Raw genomic sequence first — 21,416 nt, forward strand, 5'->3', positions numbered from 1 at the left:
AATTCCGCAAAAAAATTTGGAAGGGTGAGTTTGTGGGGATTTTCTCTCTGCTACCCCTGGAAAAATTTTATCTGGATAGGGTCAAGTCAGAGGAGAGCAAAAAGGAGGATGAAGAAAAACGGCTGTACAGGCTTATCCCGTGGACTTTCCTTAATTGGCTGCAGGCTTTTGCCATTATGGCAAGTGTAATTGGGGAGAAGAATCCGGAACACTGTTATCTTGACGCCATCAGGGAGGCCTACAGGGTCTACGTGGAATCCGCATGGTTGAGGTACGACGAGCAGTTCCGGCAGCAGAGATCTATTCACCCATCCTTGTGGTGGGACCACAAGGACATTAGTTTGTGGATGCGACTTATGACCTCGGCATGGGCCCCTAATCAGTTTTTTCCAGGGGGGCCGGTGGCACATCTACCCCTGGACAACCAGCCACAAAGAAAAGGGGTGTCTGCTGGCAGTATAATGAAGGCTCCTGTAAGTTTGGGGGGCTTGCCGTTACCAGCACAAGTGCTCTGGCTGCAGAGGTTTGCATCCCTTGTCCCGCTGCTTCAAGCGGGAGAAGGGCCGTGCCAGCGAGTCTGTTAAGAAAAGGGATGACATTAGTGAGGGTGAAAAGGATGCGGCCTTTCCTTGATAGATATCCGGATCAGGAGGCTGCTCGGTTGACAGGGGTGGGTTTCTCCGAAGGCTTTCGCATACCTTGTTCCCTGGCCTCTGTTCCACCATTGTCCCAGAACTTGCTTTCGGCCTTGCAACATCCTGCAGTGGTTTCTGAGAAATTGCAAAAGGAACTAGCGTTGGGCCGCATGGGTGGCCCTTTCCCCTCGCAGCCTTTAGTGGATTCGGTGATCTCGCCCCTGGGGGTTGTGCCTAAGGACCTTAAAGTGTATTTTCACGGTGACAATCTTGGGTTGGTACAAGTCATCAACCGTGTCACAGCCTGGTTGCCACCAGTGGTCTGACTTCTTTAGCACCTAGTGTTAGGTTGTCTACAGTTAAATGTTTTTATGCTTTTCACCTCACGGGAGTTGAGAACGGCTTAGCTGATGCATTGTCTCCCTTTCAGTGGGGCAGGTTCCAGGAGTTGGCACCGGCAGTGGAGAAACGCAGGGTCCCTTGTTCCAAATGGCTGTGGAGGATTGCTTTGGGGTTGGATGGATCAGACGGTCAGTGCGTGACATGACGTGGACAGCCTATAATAAATTATGGCAAGAGTGGTTGTTTTTGCTGCAGCAGGCTGAGGTGGAGCAAGAGGGCCCGGAGGTGAGGTTGCTGGTCCTTTACTTTGTTTCATGGAACCTTGAGGATAGGGTGTTGGTGTCAGTTGTGGAGCGGAAATTGGCAGGATTAGCATTTTTCTTCAAATTGCAGTTTTGGGTCCGACAGGTTTTAAAGGGGTATCGTACGTCTCAGGAGTGCATGGATTCCAGGCGCCCTGTTTCGTTTAATATTCTGCAAAATGTTTTAGCCCAGTTGGTTTCCCACAGTTCCTCAGCCTACAAGGTCTTTGTTTAAAACTGCCTTCTCTCTGGCTTTTTATGTAGCTTTTCGGATTAGCGAACTAGTCATCCCTTCCAAGAGGGTCCATGGGGGTATGTTGGATCGGGAGGTCACCTGTGAGGAGGACAGGATATCCCTGCTTTTGCGATGGTCCAAAACTGATCAGGCTGGCAGGGGCAGAAGGGTTCAGATTTTTGCTGTGCCCTTGTGTCTGGTGGGTGCTGTCAGTTTCTCACAGTGCGCCCGGAGTCCTTTTTGTTACATGCAGACGGGTCTCCCTTGTCCAGATTTCAATTCATATCCATTTTCCGTAAATGTTTAAGGGCATTGGGTTTGGAGGAGAGAGAATTCATCTTGCACTCATTCCGAATTGGGGCGGCCACGGAAGCCGCCAGGTGTGGGTTGGATGGCAAAGCGGCCAAGCGTATTGGTAGGTGGGAATCAAAGAGGTTCCAGCTGTATGTTCATCCTCATCTGTTGTCTGATTGGGGGGGAGGTCATTTTGTGAGTGTTCTGCATTAGTAAGCCTGTGTTTGCATGCTTGTTTGGTGTTATTTGTGGTGTTTTCAGGTGGTTTGATGGACCCTGTCTGGATACTGGGCCACTCCTATGTGTTTTGGGGGGCCAGGCGAGCAGACGTTGGGCCCAATGGTAGGCAACTAGGCATTTCTAGGCAGGAAGCTTGTGTCCGCTGGTTGGGGGTACCGGGCATGCTGTGCAGCAGAATGGTGCCGGAAGTGCATCAGTTTGCAAGACTGGATAGACCGCCGAACGTTCTGGTGCTACACGTCGGTGGCAATAATTTAGGACCGAGGTCCATGTTGGACATCATTTGTGATGTCAAGTTTGATTTCCTGCGGCGCGGATATGCTCGTCGTGTGGTCCGACATCATTGCTCAGACGACTTGGCAATTGGTTAGGTCAGTGGAGTGGCTCAATAAGGCCCGCAGGAAGGTCAACGAGGAGGTAGGCAGATTTGTAGTTAGGAATGGGGGCCTGGTTATCTGGAATTTGGAACTGGAAACGGATACTTGGGGATACCTTTGGGGTGACTGGGTACACCTCAATGTGGTGGGAGTTAATTTGTGGGCCCTGGGGTTGCAGGATGGTGTTCAGAGAGCTTTGAGGGTGTGGAGGGGCACTCAAGGGTAAGGTCTTCCCCTTGTGCGCTGTGGAGAAGAAACCTTGGATAAGGAAGGATTCGGGACCCATCGGTGGTATAGGTCCCTCTGCTGTATTCCAGGTAACGTGGTTTAGCTGGAATTGGTTAATGAGTGCACTGCGGTTAGTGTGTTTATCTCCGAGCCAGTATGTCGGCTGGAGGCCTAGTATAGTAAAAGGTACCGCAGTGCATTCTTGAATATACAATAGTTTGGGGTTCCTGCAAAGACCAACGCGATTAGTGACTGATGGGTTTTTGGTTTAATAAATTATTTTTTTACGGTTTATGTTAATTTAAGTTTATTAATAAAGAGGCTCCTACAGCCATTTTTTTACGCCATTTATGGTGTGATCTCCATTAATGGGATTTAATGGTATGGGTGGGATGGAGTATGGGGTTGGTCTGGCAGTTATTGTCTAAGGATGGAACATCTGTTCTACAATGGTCATGCCTTTTCCAGGGTGCAGTGCCCGTTACAGTGGGAGGAGCATTACATTTAGGAAACCCAAGCTGAGTATAGGTCCTGTAAGTTCTGTATGTAAGATTTAATAACGAGGTGTAAAGTCAGTGTGGTTTGGCAAAATATAACGCACAATATCTCTGAAACTAAAGCGGCACAAACGTTTTTTTTGCGGCTCAAACCAGCACAAACGAATGGCATGTTTGTTTTTAAAATTCAGCAACATGGGGTGCAAAGTGGGTGGGGCTTACATTAAATTGAATATCTAATATCTCAGAAACCGAACCAGCACAAACGCTCATTTTTACGGCACAAATCAGCACAAACGCGGCACAAATGAATAGTATATTTTTATTCAGGTTTTACAAACATGGGGTGCCAACTTCACACAGCTAGTGCCAGCTCATCTGCCACCAGCAGGTTCTGCCTCCACATCCACCTGCTGACTGCTGCCACCACGCAGTCTACTGGACTGATCACAGGCACTCATACCTCGCTGTGCTCCCATGGCTGCTGTCTAACCAGGAGCTCACTAACCAGGTACGTGACAGGAGGGCGGGGTGATGTCATCGTCTGGAAAAAACAAATTGCTAATATCTTAAAAATAAAAGCAGCACAAATTTTTATTTTTATGACACAACAAAGCACAAACTAAGCACTAACAAATAATATGTTTATTTTTAAGATTTAATAACATGGGGTGCAATGTGGGTGGGGTGTTATCAAATATAAACAAGCTGTTATAACTAAAAAACCATAACAGCACAAATAACAATTTTAGCAGCACAAACCAGCACAAATGAGGCACTAACCAACCAACCCAATTTCATGTATTTTGGGTGTTGTAGGGGGGGCTCAGTGACCTTTGGTGACCTTTAATAAATTAACGCAAAAACGATAAAAGAGAACGAAATTTTAAACAGCACAAATGTAGCACTAAAGAAACACACTTGAGTTTTCATTTGTGCTGATTGTAGGTGGGGCAAAGTGGGTGGGGTTTAAAAAAAGTTATAACTTAAAAACCATAACAGCACAAATAAAAATTTTAGCAGCACAAAAGAGCACAAACGTAGCACTAACAAACAAGACCAGTTTTTTGTCATTTAAGCATTGCAGGTGGGCTGAGTGACCTTTGGTGACCTTTAATAAATCATTAATAATGCAAAAACAATAAAAGATGGAACAGAAATTTTAGCAGCACAAAACAGCACAAATGTAGCACTAACCAACAAGACCAGTTTTGTGCCATTTGGCTGTTGTAGGGGGCTAGGTGATGTCTGGAAAAAACAATTGTTAATATCTTAAATAAAAGCGGCACAAAACAGCACAAACGTAGTACTAAAGAAACACACTTGAGTTTTTATTTGTGCTGATTGCAGGGGGGCCAGCTTCGCTGAGCTCATGTTGGTGTCCCTCAAGAGCTCCCTACCAGAGATATGATCACTTTTATGTCCCAAATGAAAGGAGAAATCTTCACTTTAGGGGATAGAGTGAACCATGTTGAATTTAAAATGGGGGAATTTGCCACGCCCACAATGAATTAGTGGATGCCCACAAAATCCATTAGTTAATGCAATTTGCAAGGAAAAACTCCTCCTTTGCCAGGCCCTTACAGCGACATATCTCTCTATGCAGACCTATCCCAGTACACTCTGCTAGCATGGAGAAAATTAGTGTCACTGACAAAAAATCCTGCGCATTCATGACATCTATAGGCGAGGCTTCCCTGCTAAACTTCTGACGACCAAAGACAAGCGCACATCACTATGTGCTCTGAAGAGGAAGGGCTACAACTGGCAAAAAAAGGGGACTGATTTCCCCCCCCCCTCCCCCGCAAGATGACCCTCTGCCCTCCTAACCCTCCCATGGGCAGTCTCTCTGGATAGGCAGCAAACACCTGGTTAGCCGTCTCAGGGTTTCCTCCCTAAGTTTACCTCAGGCATTTTTATGTGAACTTTTCTCCACTAGTTCTTCAAAAATCCTCACTTAAGGGTGGAGCCGCATACCTCACTCTTTGGGTCTTACCTCCAATTCATATGAAGTGGCATTTGCCATACAATGCTATTTTTATTGTTCATGTATGTGTAGCGCTTACCCCCGAAGGAGTGGCTTATTAATTATTATATGCGTAATTTACGTTTACTACCTGACCCATCGCAGCCCATAAAATCCAAAACAGTCCATATTGTATTTTTCTCTTGCTTTATTAAGTAAGATGAACTGGGATAGAAGGGTTTCTTTTGAGATGCTCCTTTGTTGCTTTGTAATCTTTTCTTTGCTTCTCATGCAAAGACCTAGCATCACTGCGGATAATAATAAATCACTCCATGTGATTTTTTTCATCGGGGAAGATGGAAGTAGATTTGATAGAGAATAATTGATAAAGAGTCACTCTGAATAACTTCTTCATCTGCAGAACTTTTCAAGAACAGTCTGTATCTCTATATGTGTACTTGCAGCTTTACCGCTACCTTTTTACCACTACTTCCCATCTGCATGGTACTTCCAAGTTGAGCTAAAGAAAAGTCACTCTGAATAACTCCTCCCGCTTGACTGATTGGAATCCCGGGGCATTGTTGAACCCAAAGTCACAGGCCATCAACACCTGTCTCACTGACTTGCGTACCAACATCCCTCAGCCTCTGGCAGTACCCTTCCCTTGGGCTTTCACTCACGTGATCAATAGTCCATGTGCCACTCATAAACGATCGATCGCCCAGTTTCCTTCCGCTTAGTTGCTACTTCTTCTGCAATGATTCTTTGTTCCCTTTCCGCTTTTCTGGCACACTCCCTTCCCTGCAGGGGCGGCCAACGACACCAGCGACTACATGCTGTATGGTGTCATCTACTCCTCTACGGATGCTGGTTCCCCACCCTCAAGGGGGGGCTCCGTTGGCTCCTCAGAGGGGGAACCTCTCCCCTCCAGGAACCAGGCTGGGCTTCTCTCCAAACTCGAACTCCTGACTCACCATGTGACCTGGCTTTTTATGAGAGTCCCGCCTCTTACCTACGGGTAAGAGGAATACCCGAATCAGTGGATCAGGATAGGCTTCTCCCAGTCGTGACAGGCCTTTTCAACAACTCCTGGATCACCCTGAACAGACGCCGATTCTTATGGAACGCATACACAGGGCCACGGGACATTATATGCTATGTAAATGACTTCTCCATCAAAGAACTTCTTCAGAAAGCCCGTGATAAAACACATCTGGAATATGATGGCTACCCCATTCACATTTACCAAGATCTCTCAGCGATCACATTGCGACATCGCAAAGACTTGCGCCCATTACTGGAAGTCCTCAGGACAAGAGGAATACGATACCGATGGAAGTTCCCCTTCGGCCTCTCCGCATCATACCAGGGCCGCTCTGCGCTCCTTAGAGTCCCTGAAGACCATGACACTTTCTGCCGCACATTGGACATACCACACGTTGCAGTTCCAAACTGGTTTGCAGAATTCGAAGTGTCTTCTCCCAATCAAGGTCCACAAGTGGAAGAACCGATGGACGCACACAACTCTAGCTTTCGCAGGAGATGATCACCGTCCACCGCTAGACCCTGTTCTTATTCGGATCCACGCCATCCACCCTCCAGCCCCATGACAGTGCCCCTTCCCCGCTGAGATCGCTAACACTCCCGGTCTCCACGTGTGATGTCTGCATAGATTGGACAATCTTTTCCCTCTTGTTCTTGCCCTATATACCTCTTTTTCCTGTAGGCAGTCAGAGATCCTCACCGGGCTCACACTAAGCACACGGATACCCTGCTGGTGTAACATACTCTCAACATCCAAATCTTTGAAAGCCGCTCCCTAAGGCCTTTGAATACTACGACCATAAACCAAAACGGCTGACTCACTAACTTCAAACATTATCCCCAATGATGTGATCACAATACTCCACTTTATACCATCGAACATTTACATCCTAATTGTCTGCCTGCTTTACGATGAAAAGGCATTGAAAACAGAGACCACTAACCCGCTGACTGATTGGCACAGTGCATGCCCTCTAGCCATCACACCATTAGACATTGGCTGCACACTCCTCAACTTGTGTCGGCATTCTTTACCTCCTCAACCACAAGACAGACAAGTTCTAATACCGTTACAAACAGTCTACAGACATATGGGTAATATACAATGTGCCTTAATGACTTGATCTGTTCCTTACGCTGTTATACCTCCCACTATGGGAAGACATTTAGACCTCGCACCACACAGAGTTCATATGAGGGTTTATCGCATACTTTACTATCTTTTTTCCTTTCTTTTGTTTTTTTTTTCCTTTGCTTAAACCACCGGGGAATGATCTAAACCATGCAATTCTAAAAGCCTAACACAATCTCATATCACAGCACCCTCTACAGGCAACTGGGATACAGGGCATAGATATTTCAATGTGATATTACATCACCCACATCACAAAACCCTCTACAGGATGCTGGGATACAGAGCATAGATATTTAAAGGGGATATCACATTACTTACCCATGTACCTTAGGGCTCACACATTTCTAAAATTTTTTTATAAACGAGCCTCGGGACCAGAGGTCTTACGAAATTCTCCATCATTTGTACCCTAGGATTACAATAGTCTCTCTACAATGCATCAATTGTACACTTGAACACCTGTGCAAATGTTATGGAACCCACTATACTCTATCCAGGACATCCTTGATGTAGATCAGATACCCATACACATTCCTGTTATGTTACATACAGTTCTAATATTATTTCATTCTTGATCAATTGTGGTCCTGTTGTAAAAGATTATTGAAAACATACTAACGTTCCGTATGCTCGTTTGAAGAAGCATATTTGATATAGACCTGATGCCTAGTCATTGTCAAAGTTGTTACTAATGTTAGAAGTTGACTGTTAATCTCCCTGACAATGTTCTTAACATTACTCTCATAGCTGGCTTAGTTATCCACCACCCCGAACGAATGCCCACCCCCTACTGTCATCGCTGATAATGACTGCGAAATACACCGCCCCGCTGAACCTTTCTTGCCCGATATCGGCATACCTCTTACCAACATTATTGAAATCGTTTTCTACACACCCACGTTCTCAAAACTTTTTTATCCCACTCACACCCCCAGCTCTATGATTTAAGGCTGCTGGGGAGACGGACCTCACCGGTCGTTCCTTTTTTATCCATATCTCCATATCTCTCAATTGACAAACCAACCCCCTCACAGTGGTTAATCATACCTTAATATACCCGTAAACCTTACTGTAGGATCACAGCCACTGATTTTCACCGGCAAATATAATTTTGTGGCCCGGTACACCAGTTTAGGTGAGCTCAGCGAAGCTGGCCCCCCTACAATCAGCACAAATAAAAACTCAAGTGTGTTTCTTTAGTGCTACGTTTGTGCTGTTTTGTGCCGTAAAAATTTACATTTGTGCTGCTTTTATTTTTAAGATATTAGCAATTGTTTTTTCCAGACTGTGACATCACCTAGCCCCCCTACAACGCCCAAATGACACAAAACTGGTCTCGTTGGTTAGTGCTACGTTTGTGCTGTTTTGTGCTGCTAAAAATTCCATTCTATCTTTTATCGTTTTTGCGTTATTAATGATTTATTAAAGGTCACCAAAGGTCAGTCAGCCCCCCTACAATGCCCAAATGACGCAAAACTGGTCTCGCTGGTTAGTGCTACGTTTGTGCTGTTTTGTGCTGCTAACATATCCGTTCTATCTTTTATCGTTTTTGCGTTATTAATGATTTATTAAAGGTCACCAAAGGTCAGTCAGCCCCCCTACAATGCCCAAATGACACGAAACTGGTCTCGTTGGTTAGTGCTACGTTTGTGCTGCTAACATTTTTATTTGTGCTGTTATGGTTTTTTAGTTATAACAGCTTGTTTTTATATTTGTGCTTTTTTGTGTCATAATAATAAAAATTCATGCTGCTTTTATTTTTAAGATAATAGCAATTTGTTTTTTCCAGATGATGACATCACCCCACTCTCCTGTCACATACCTGGTTAGTGAGCTCCTGGTTAGAAAGCAGCCATGGGAGCACAGTGAGGTATGAGTGCCTGTGATCAGTCCAGTAGACTGCGTGGTGGAAGCAGTCAGCAGGTGGATGTGGCGGCAGAACCAGCTGGTGGCAGATGAGCTGGCACTGAGCTTGGCTGGTGGCAGACTGTGGGTAAGCAGCTGGAAGCAGGAGACAGATGAGACCTTGCTGGGCTGAAGAGCTGTAGCAGGCTGGATGAGCAGGATGCAGGGTCAGATGAGCCAGATCCATAATGGTCAGGCAGATCAGGCATAGACGGCACACAACAGGATAATCGGGTCACAAGCCAAGTCAGCAACAGGAGGTAGATCAGGCAAGAAGAGAAGGCAGAAGCAGAATCCAGAGACAAGCCAAGGTCAGGGCAGGTAGCAGTCAAACGGAGGTCAGGAGCAAGCTGGGTTAGGATCAGAGGTCAAACACAGGAATCAGGAATGAACACACAGAAGCGGCACACCAAATTGCAGCCTGTTTAAATAGTCTGTCTGGTGCCAGCATTGGTGACAGGCTCACGCTCATCTGCCCAGCCAGTTGCCAGTCTGCGCATGCGCATATGTATGTACAGGGAGACATCATTTGTGCTATGCGAAAGCCTTCCCTGACACCCCCTACAGCAGCCAAACAAAATGAAAACGGGCTGGTTGGTTAGTGCCACGTTTGTGTTGATTTGTGCCTATTTACTTTCCATTCTGTGACGGCGTCTCTTCGTCTGACGGCTCTTAAATAACTGGGTGGCCCCGCCCCCTCTGACGCACGGGACATGACGGGACTTCCCTGTGGCATTCCCCGTGACGTCACAGGGAAGTCCCGTCAAGTCACCGTGCGTCAGAGGGGCGGGGTCACCGGGTGGCCCCGCCCCCCGTTATTTAAGAGCCGTCAGACGAAGAGACGCCGTCACACAGCGGGAGCCTCCCTTCATGACAGCATGGGTGCGGAGCGGCCCGGAGAAGAAAATGAAGAAGAGAAGAAGGAAGAAGAGAAGAGGATGAAGAAGAAGATGAAGAGAAGAGCGGGAGCCTCCCCTCATGCCATGGGTGCGGAGCGGCCCGAGGAGAAGAAGATAGAAGACGCCGCGGAGGAGATGCTGGACGAGAACGCTGGAGGAAGAACCAGAAGAGCCAGAAGAACCAGAAGAAGATGAAGGAAGAAAGAAGAAGCATTTAAATAAAGGAATTGTCAAAAACTGTCTCTTGTCATTTTTAACATTTTTGACAGTTTTTTAGTGAAATGGCAGGGGTAAGTACCCCCTTACCATTTCACACGGGGGGGGGGGGCCGGGATCTGGGGGTCCCCTTGTTAAAGGGGGCTTCCAGATTCCGATAAGCCCCCCGCCTGCAGACCCCCACAACCACCGGCCAGGGTTGTGGGGATGAGGCCCTTGTCCTCATCAACATGGGGACAAGGTGTTTTGGGGGGCTATCCCAAAGCACCCTCCCAATGTTGAGGGCATGTGGCCTGGTACGGTTCAGGAGGGGGGGGGGGGGGCCGCACTCTCGTCCCCCCCTCTTTTCCTGCGGCCTTTGTTTTTTGTTTTTTTTTTTTTGGTGTGGGGTTCCCCTTAAAATCCATACCAGACCTGAATGGTCTGGTATGGAATTTAGGGGGAACCCCACGTCATTTTTTTTTTTTTTTTTGGCCGGGGTTCCCCTTAATATCCATACCAGACCTAAAGGGCCTGGTATGGAATTTAGGGGGACTCCCACGTCTTTTTTTTTTTTTAATTTTGGTTCGGGATTTCCCTGTGGGGAATTCCCATGCCGTTTTTATCAATGAACTTCTATGTGTATTGTCGGCAATGCAATAGCCGCGGGTAGTTTTAAATGGCTTTTTTTCCTTCGAAACGTCATTTTGCTGTCAGACTGTTCTAAACACAGGAAACATGCGCCCCTTTACAGGCATACTATAGACACCCCCCAGGTACGAAATTTAAAGAGATATTACACTTTTATTGTTTGACTTTAAGCATTATTAAAATCACTGCTCCTGAAAAAACGTCTGTTTTTAAAACTTTTTTTTGCATTGATCCATGTCCCCTGGGGCAGGACCCGGGTCCCCAAACACTTTTTATGACAATAACTTGCATATAAGCCTTTAAAATTAGCACTTTTGATTATTCATGTTCGTGTCCCATAGACTTTAACGGTGTTCGCGTGTTCGAGCGAACTTTTTTCCTGTTCGCATGTTCTGGTGCGAACCGAACAGGGGGGTGTTCGGCTCATCCCTACTCCTGACCTCCGTTTGACTGCTACCAGCCCTGACCTTGGCTTGTCTCTGGATTCTGCTTCTGCCTTCTCTTCTTGCCTGATCTACCTCCTGTTGCTGACTTGGTTTGTGACCCGACTATCCTGTTGTGTGCCGTCTATGCCTGATCTGCCTGGCCATTATGGACCCGGCTCATCTGACCCTGCATCCTGCTCATCCAGCCTGCTACAGCTCTTCAGCCCAGCAAGGTCTCATCTGTCTCCTGCTTCCAGCTGCTTACCCACAGTCTGCCACCAGCCAAGTTCAGTGCCAGCTCATCTGCCACCAGCTGGTTCTGCCGCCACATCCACCTGCTGACTGCTGCCACCACGCAGTCTACTGGACTGATCACAGGCACTCATACCTCACTGTGCTCCCATGGCTGCTTTCTAACCAGGAGCTCACTAACCAGGTACGTGACAGGAGAGCGGGGTGATGTCATCATCTGGAAAAAAACAAATTGCTATTATCTTAAAAAAAAAGCAGCACAAATTTTTATTATGACACAAAAAAGCACAAATATAAAAACAAGCTGTTATAACTAAAAAACCATAACAGCACAAATAAAAATTTTAGCAGCACAAATGAGGCACTAACCAATGAGACCAGTTTTGTGTCATTTGGGTGTAGTAGGGGGGCTGAGTGACCTTTGGTGACCTTTAATAAATCATTAATAATGCAAAAACGATAATAGAACAGAATTTTTAGCAGCACAAAACAGCACAAACGTAGCACTAACCAACGAGACCAGTTTTGTGTCGTAGGGGGGCTGACTGACTTTTGGTGACCTTTAATAAATCATTAATAACGCAAAAACGATAACAGGTAGAACGGAAATTTTAGCAGCACAAAACAGCACAAATGTAGCACTAAAGAAACACACTTGAGTTTTTATTTGTGCTGATTGTAGGGTGGGCAAAGTGAGTGGGGTTTGAAAAAAAAAAAAAACTGTTATAACTCAAAAACCATAACAGCACAAATAAAAATTTTTGCAGCACAAACCAGCACAAACATAGCACTAACCAACGAGACCAGTTTTGCGTCATTTGGGCATTGTAGGGGGCTGAGTGACCTTTGGTGACCTTTAATAAATCATTAATAACGCAAAAACGATAAAAGAACGGAATTTTTAGCAGCACAAAACAGCACAAATGTAGCACTAACCAACGAGACCAGTTTTGTGTCATTTGGGCGTTGTAGGGGGGCTAGGTGATGTCAGTCTGGAAAAAACAATTGCTAATATCTTAAAAATAAAAGCAGCACAAATGTAAATTTTTACGGCACAAAACAGCACAAACGTAGCACTAAAGAAACACACTTGAGTTTTTATTTGTGCTGATTGTAGGGGGGCCAGCTTCGCTGAGCTGTTTAGGTGACCAGGACGCCACTTAGTGCCGGCACCTAATACTCTTCCCCTTCAATAACTTCTCAAAACCCTAGTGCCCAACCCGAACCCCCCCCCCCCCCTCTTATCCTACCCTACCCCCTGCCACAGCTCTGGCTATCCTGCTAGGTACTTACAAGTACTTTTGACATGGTGCCGAAATCCCGGGTGACCAATAAACCCATGATTAAAATAGTTTCACTCAATGTGAAAGGCCTCAATACACCGGAAAAACGATTCAAACTCCTCCTTACCATGCACAGATACAATGCGAGCATTATATTCCTACAGGAAACGCATTTCCGCTCTGACAATATCCCGAAACTGCTTAATGCCCATTACCCAACCGTACTTCACGCTACCAACCCCCTGCACAAAACGAAAGGGGTTTCAATCCTCATTGCAAAAACTTGCCCTTTTCAAATCACTGACTCGCTTATAGATGCAGATGGCAGATATCTCTTTTTAAAAGGCTCAATTCTAGGTAAAACAATAATGTTGGCAAACATATACGCCCCAAATAAACACCAAGTACCATTCTTTAGATCTGTCACTACTGCACTCACGACTTTCAAGGAAGACACCCTTGTACTAGGGGGAGACTTTAATGTCCCACTAAATCCCACCCAAGATACCTCCACTGGTTCCTCATCACTCTCATATAAGGCCCTAAAAGAAATCAAATCACTCCTCCAACGGTTACTACTCCACGACACATGGCGCACCCTGAATCCCAACGACAAAGACTACACCTTCTATTCAGCACCTCACGACTGATACTCCAGGATAGACTATTTATTCCTGACACAAAATGACCTATCGTTGCTCCACCAAACCTCCATCGAGCCCATGACTATCTCCGATCTCATCACCCTATCTCCTTGTCATTACAACTCCCCAACACACCACCGCGTTCACAAATATGGAGGTTAGACTCCTCATTACTCACTGACCCCTCAATTGCTGCAGAGGTAGAATCCACTTTACAAAGCTTCTTCCTTGAAAATAAACCAGAAGACACATCCCCAATGAATAACTGGGAAGCTCATAAAAGCGTAATCAGAGGCACTTTACTTGTGGTGGCGGCCAAAAGAAATAGAGAAAGGAGGAAACAATACTCAGACTTGATAGAAAGGATCCGTAGACTCGAAGGTGTACACAAACAATCCCGAGCACTCATCACTATAAATGATATGATACAAGCTAGAAAAGATTTGTTAGACTTATTGGATAAACAGATACAGCACAAATATATCCTTTCTAAAAAAAAATTCTACGAATATGGCAATAAAGCTAGTAAAATGCTAGCAAGAGCTTTACAAGTGTCACAATCCAACAGGATGATACACTATATCACTAACCCATCTGGCCATAAAATAAACAAGACCCCAGACATTGCTCAACAATTCGTCCAATATTATAGTAAACTGTATGACCTCCCCACCCTCGCGCCATCCACGGATAGCAACACGCGCACCCAACTGATAACTGACTTTTTAAAACAGTATAGTCCAACTCCTATATCAGAATCAATAGCTCACGAGTTAAACTCCCCATTAACACGCACAGAAGTTGACAATGCACTAAAACAAATGAAAGTGGGTAAAAGCCCCGTGCCCGACGGCCTGACTGTCAGATACTACAAAACTTACGTAGGAATACTTACCCCTTCTTTTTTGACAGCCTTCAACTCTTTTGCCAACCCAACCAACCCTCCACGAGATCTCCTAACAGCCCACATAACGGTATTCCCCAAACCAGACAAAGACCACTCCTTAGTTACCAACTACAGACCTATCTCACTACTCAACGTTGACCTTAAATGGTATGCAAAAACATTGGCAAACAGACTCTTACCTTTGATTCCCCAACTTGTTGGCCTTGAGCAGGTGGGCTTTGTTCTCGGAAGGGAAGCGAGAGATAACACTCTCAGGGCTATCAATGTCCACCATTGGCTCACGTCCACTAAGAATAAGGGGTTCATGCTTTCCCTCGACGTGGAGAAGGCATTCGACAGGGTGGCATGGGATTATATGTTGGAAACCCTTAAAGCTATAGGCCTCCCCCCAAACGATGCTAAACTTCATATTAGCACTTTACTCTAGTCCCACTGCCAAAGTTCAAGTAAACGACCACCTGTCGGATGCCTTCCCCGTGTCGAATGGAACTTGCCAAGGATGCCCACTCTCCCCTTTAATTTTTATTCTATCTCTTGAACCTTTCCTACGACGTATCAAAACAAATCAAGACATTAAAGGTATACAAATAAAACACCGGATGTATAAATTAGCAGCATTTGCGGACGACATTCTCCTCTCTCTCAAGGACCCACTTACAACAATCCCAAATCTACAAAGACTTCCAAGCTTTTCACACCCTTTCAAACCTTCAAATCAATTTCTCGAAATCAACAGCCCTCAACGTCTCTCTTACCCTGGAAACCTGTCAACAATGCCAACTTAATTTTCCATTTTCCTTGAATAGTCATGCAATTCCATATTTAGGCATTCCCCTACCAACCTCCCTCGCTGATCTATACTCCCTAAACCATGACACACTCTTACGAAAAATACAAACAGACCTAAAGAAATGGTCCTCTGGACACTTCTCCTGGTTCGGCAGGGCCGCGATCATCAAAATGAACATTCTACCTAGAATTTTATATCTCCTACAAACTATCCCAATTAAATTACCACAAAACTTCTTTTCTACTTACCAAAAAGCATGCACGACCTTCATATGGGGTAAAACGCGTCCAAGATTAACTCTTGGGAGGAATAGGACTTCCCGATATGCGTAAATACCAACAAGCCTGCCACCTTGCTAGGATCATAGATTGGAACATACATTCTGCGCATAAAGATTGGGTCCAATTAGAACAATCATTGTCAAATCTGCCAATTCAACACCTTCCGTGGGTCAATCCCCTCTACCTCCCTTCTGAATATAAACATCATCCACTTATTCACCCTACACTACTCATTCCGTAATGCTTGCAACAAACATGACATTTCGTCAGTCAACGGCCCAATGACGCCACTACGCCTAAACCCTGCACACATCTTTCTTAACAGACCACTGGCCCTACTCGACTGTCAGAGCTGAACATTTTTTTGAGGGAGGTCACCTTTTATCTCACTCCGCTTTGGCTTCAAAGTTGAAAGTAGACAACTTCCCTTTTGGACGTATGTCCAACTACGAAATTTCTTCAACAAACCTAAACCTAGACCTGACTGGTCCAGACTCACAACCCCCTTTGAAAACTTGTGTTTAAGTGAAATACCACAAACGCACCTGATTTCGCAAACTTACAACCTCTTATTTAACAATCAAGCCCTAACTAACCACTGGACCAACCGACAGTGGGAACAAGATCTCACTATACAGCTCAGTGACCCAGAATGGGCCAACATTTACACTTTGATCCACAAAGGTTCGATGAATGTGCAAATTCAGGAAAACGCTTTTAAATTACTCTCTAGATGGTACAGGACACCGCTTCTGCTACATCATTTCAACCCTGCAATTCCCCAAACTTGCTGGAGATGCAAAAAAGACACTGGCTCATTATTACATATCTGGTGGTCCTGCTCTAAAATCCAACCTTTCTGGAAAGAAGTTCACGCACTGATCAAACAAATTACCACATACTCCCTGGATTTCGATCCCAAATAGTTTTTACTACATCACTCTTCTACACCAATACAAGCCTACCTTCGTTCTTTAACCATGCATTTGGTGAACGCAGCTAGAATGTGTATACCTCTCAAATGGCGCTCCACTGACCCTCCTACTGTAAAGGAGTGGTTTCATCGCATACATCAGTTCACCACAACATGGACATGTTGGATACACTTCAACACAACTGATGAATACAAAAAATATCTGGCATGATTTACATACCGAAGCTGTGGCAGGAAGTAGGAGACTCCTTGTCCCCCTGTCCCAGAACAACTCCTGACTTCTCCCCACACCTTTATTTTTCCTTTTACCTCAATTTTGCTTCCCTTCCCCAGAAGATCATACCAGATTTTTCCAATCATATGCATAGCTACATAGCTACACTCTATTCTACCGTACAGACTTTCCCCTCCCCACATACCTATCTGGCTTATCACCTACTACCCCCCTATATCCTTATCCCTCCATACCTGACACCATACCAATCTTCACTATAGTTAGATCTGAGAATAACTAACTCTAAACTCGATAATCCTCCACTCAAGGTACTAAGACTTAATTAATACTTATGACACTGTGTAGTTTTACAATCATAAACTGGAATATAACATATTGACTTAAACTTTATTGTAACAGAAATTGTACCATTTCTATGCTTCTCTATACAACCGTATATGTATAACTTTCTTCTTTTAATTTTGCAATAACAGCGGCTGCGCCCGCATTGCTGTATACACGTATGAATCCTTCAATTTCTTTCTGTATATGTTAGCTTTTGTTGGAAAACTTCAATAAAATTTTGATTAAAAAAAAAAAAAAAAGGTGCTAGATATGTTTGACTTTTTTTTTTTTTTCTTTTCAGTTTACTACTTTCGAACACCAGTGTTCAGTACAATCAACGCTCACCATTACCAACGACCGCTATACCAGTTATTTTCCACCAGATCCATTACGTTCATCCAAATTGTGAGTCCTAAGATTATCGACATACATGTCCCTTTTCACTCTATTACCTCTAGATGGCTCCATTGCTCTTCACTTCTTTGTCACAACATGGGGCTGAAAATTATCTCCATGAATGCCCACGGTCTTAATAGCCCATTTAAAGAAGTTGGTCATGAAATGTCGGGAAAATGTAAGGAGATGTGATTTGCGTTCAGGAGACTAATTTTTAAGCCCCAAAAACTCTGAAATGCTCTCCTAAATCATTTCTGCATCTATTTTGCTAATGCTTCAGTCAAGAAAAATGGGGTACTAGTTGCATTTCAATTACATTCCCAAGTAGCTGACCCCCATGGCAGATTCCTAATCTTAGTATGTGATATAAATAATGTAACCTACACTAAAATTCCTAAAAAGCCTTAATGAAAAGTCTTTTCAGCCTTCTTGTGTTGTGTAGAGATTATAACTGTATTATTGATAGATGTTTGGACTTCTCTAACCGAAAGTTCTCTCTCACAGATGTACTCTTGCCTCTTTTCTCCGTGAGTCAAGTCAGTTTGACCCTTGGAGGTGCCTACATGCCTCGGATTTTACATAACTTTCCACCCCTCATAAGTAGTATTACAGAATCAACCTTTTTTTGACCAATCTTCCCACACTCCATAGAGTTTCATGTGGAGATTCTTTCTATGACTTGGACGGACCAAGCACCAATTTCAGTGACTCTCCAGGAGAAGCACATGGCTCCTCTGGTATTTCTCTGGTGTAATGACACTTCCCTGTATGCATCGCCCAAACCCAAGCTGCAACTCCAGGAGCAACTGAAAGACTTCTTCCAGCTAAATTCCTCCTGAGACTAACGACTTTACCCTTTGGTGTTCACACAAAGCATTTTGTAGAGGTTTATTGCTTCAGTTGTCCTCGAAGGAGAAGAGGCGGAGGTCGCAAGCCCTGTCTGTAATCTTAGATAAAATTAAAGATTTAGAAGCACTCTATAAACAGAATTTATCCTCTCAAACCTTGAGTTGCAAAAATATAGATTAGACCTCAAACAGAACCTGCTGCTGCAACATGAAAAATCTCAAAGATTTAAGGCCACATATTACACAGGGCAACAAGGCTTGCCAGCTGTTAACTAATCATTTGCATGCTAGGCAAACCAAATCTAAATTGTCATCTTTGTTACACCCTTCCATAGGCTCCAAAGTCTTCCACCTTAAGGAGATCGCTGACTCCTTTAGGTCATATTATTCTTATAATTTAAAAAGATGACCCAGAAGCTACTCAACCTACTAATGCCAAAATAGCAGATTTCCTTTCTAGTCTAAATTTACCCTCAGTGACCCCCAATCAGCTTCAATCTATAAACCTTCCTACCCCTGAAGATTAAATCCTTGCAGCCATCAAGACTATGCCGAAAAAGAAGTCACCGGGTGCTGATGGCTTTTCGGCTGAGTACTACCAAACATTCTCCAGCATACTCCTTCCTTATTTGAGTAAAACTTTTAAAATGCTTAGGGCGGTTATTGTTGCCTTGCCTAAGCCGGGGAAAGCTCCTGACCGGCCTCAACGTTCTTCCAATTTCTTTATTGAATACTGATCTGAAATTGTTAAGATTGTTGAATGTCTCTCCTACATTACTTCAAGCTGACAAAGTTGGTTTTATCAAGGGTAGGCAAGCAGCAGATGGCACGCAGAGGACGTTTAATTTTTTGAGAATAGCGGAGGTGCGGAGCCCCCCTACGGTTTTTCTGGCGTTAGATGATGAAAAAGCATTTGACAGGGTCCACTGAGGATACCTTCAGGTCACTTTAACCAAATTCAGTTTTAAGGGTCTAATCAAGGATGCTATTGCAGCACTATATACCTTCCCCATGGCACAAGTCTACACATCTAACGCACTTTCAGACAATTTTCCAATTGCGAATGGGAGTGTCCCCTATCCCCCTTATATTTTCCCTACTAATGGAGCCTCTAGCAGCCCTAATCAGATCTCATCCTTCAATTAGAGAAATCACCATAGCCGATCGTCCCCACATGATAGAATTGTTTTGTGGATGATGTGATCATAACCCTCACAGACCCCATGACTTCTCTCATGGTGGAGAATCGGCCCTAAATTGGTTTAGTGAAATATTTTATTAACAACTCAACATAACAAAATCCTCCGCTCTTCCAAAGATGTTTTACCAGCTATTAAGACTTGCTTTCAATATCAATGGGAAGCTCATAATTTAGCAAATCTTGGCATTACTCTTACTGCCAACACATCACAGATATTTGAGGCTAATTGCAAATCACTGCTACATTCTCTTGCTATTTTTCTAATATTGAAAAATTTGAACTCGCATGGTTGGGCAGAGTAGCAGTATACAAGATGTTGATTTTGTCCAAGATATTATACTATTTCCATACAGTACCTATCCCCGTCCCTAAAATCTTTTTCCGCACTGTTGATGGAATGCTTAAGAGGTATATATAGAAGGGTAATTAAGCTTTTTCTCAAACCTAAAAGAAAGGTAGGGTAGGATTATCAATGCTTACCAAATATTATGCCAAATTGCTTAATCAGATAAAGGCCTGGTTTATACCTCAGGATAAGAATTGGGTGAGCATTGAAAGGTCTATGACGCCTAAACGTAATTTGCATTCCTTGGTATACGCCAAGATGATCTCAATTCCTACTCGCACACCTTTTACTACCCTCCTATCTCTGCTTTACTAGAAGCCTGGGGGTTCTTGGCAAATCATCCTAATCCTTGCCACCCTACCCAGCAGCTAGGAATCCAACTAAAAGCTTATGAACATCTGCTCCAATCAGTTAGTCACCCCATGGATCCAAATGGGCCTTATATCCCTTCAAGAGCTAAAGCCGCAAACAGTGGGGAAACATACTTACACTTTCGTACGGATACATGCTTTCCCTCAAAAACATACCCTTACAGATATTATGACTGACTCAAAATTGTGGCAATACCTACAGCAGCCAGTACCCAACAAGGGTGGCCTATCGTGGTTCTAGAAGTATCTTCAATACTCTGACTCTTTTAGTAAATCAGTCCACATGGTAAGTTGGGAGAAAGAAATTGGTAAAACCTTTTCGGATACTGAATGGTAGCATGCCTTAGCTAACAATATTAGTGTGACTTATTGCATTAATTATTGTAATAATGCCCTTAAGATTCTATACCAAGGATATCTAACACCGTACAGATTATCTAAATTTTATTCTGATGCTTCCCCTTTGTGTTGGTGCGAATGTGGCCTTACCGGAAATGTAATGCATATATTATGGGACTCTGAAGCTTTTAAAATGTGGTGTTTTTCCCTCATATCTCAAACTACAGGTATACTTCTCCCCCCATCCCCACATTTAGCATTATTGGGCTTAAGGGTAGATTGTTTCCCTGTACAATATAGAACCCCAATTTCACATATTCTTATTGCTGCAAGACTAACAATAACCAAAGCATGGAATACTACGCACGCACCTAACCTCACGGATGTAATCAATAGAGTTTACTTCCATTATATGAATTTTTTTTAACAATCAATAGTCATGGCCTCAATTACTACTATTCTAAATGGGCTTATTGGGATTCAAGCTATCGGACTTATGATATTTACATAGAGGTATTTACAGTCTGTTTATTTATAGTGAACAAAATACTGGTGCGAGTTGTATTTTGTTTTTTTTTATTCTTTTAATGTCTCATTCTGTTGTAGTATTTAAATTTATTTTGGTTGAATCTGCTAGCACGACGTGTGCTATTATCAGTCTATCCACATTCTTGGTAGCATTACAAAGCCTCTGTGTAAATTCATCTAAGCAGAACTTTTGATATGTGGAAACGATAGATCAACATTGTTTTAGTTGGTACTGTTCATATTTTTGTGTTACTTTAAGGCAGCTTTCACACTGGAGCGGCGGGCTCGTTGGTGGTAAAGCGCCGCTAGTTTTAGCAGCGCTTTACCACTGTTTAAGCGGCGCTTTTCAGACATTGGCGAACACTTT

General features: G+C 44.0%; 1 long non-coding RNA gene across 1 annotated transcript in view; it reads left to right on the forward strand.

Moving 5' to 3' along the window:
* LOC141114506 (uncharacterized) overlaps nt 1-18,043 on the forward strand; it is a 35,806-nt gene extending 17,763 nt beyond the window's left edge. The window contains exons 2-3 of the long non-coding RNA XR_012236913.1: nt 17,322-17,425; nt 17,921-18,043. This is a non-coding gene — a long non-coding RNA (uncharacterized lncRNA). The remainder of the gene's footprint in view (nt 1-17,321; nt 17,426-17,920) is intronic.
* Nucleotides 18,044-21,416: the final 3,373 nt, after the last annotated feature.

The sequence above is a fragment of the Aquarana catesbeiana genome, linkage group LG12 (assembly GCF_042186555.1).
Source record: "Aquarana catesbeiana isolate 2022-GZ linkage group LG12, ASM4218655v1, whole genome shotgun sequence".
In the NCBI taxonomy this organism is placed as follows: domain Eukaryota; kingdom Metazoa; phylum Chordata; class Amphibia; order Anura; family Ranidae; genus Aquarana; species Aquarana catesbeiana.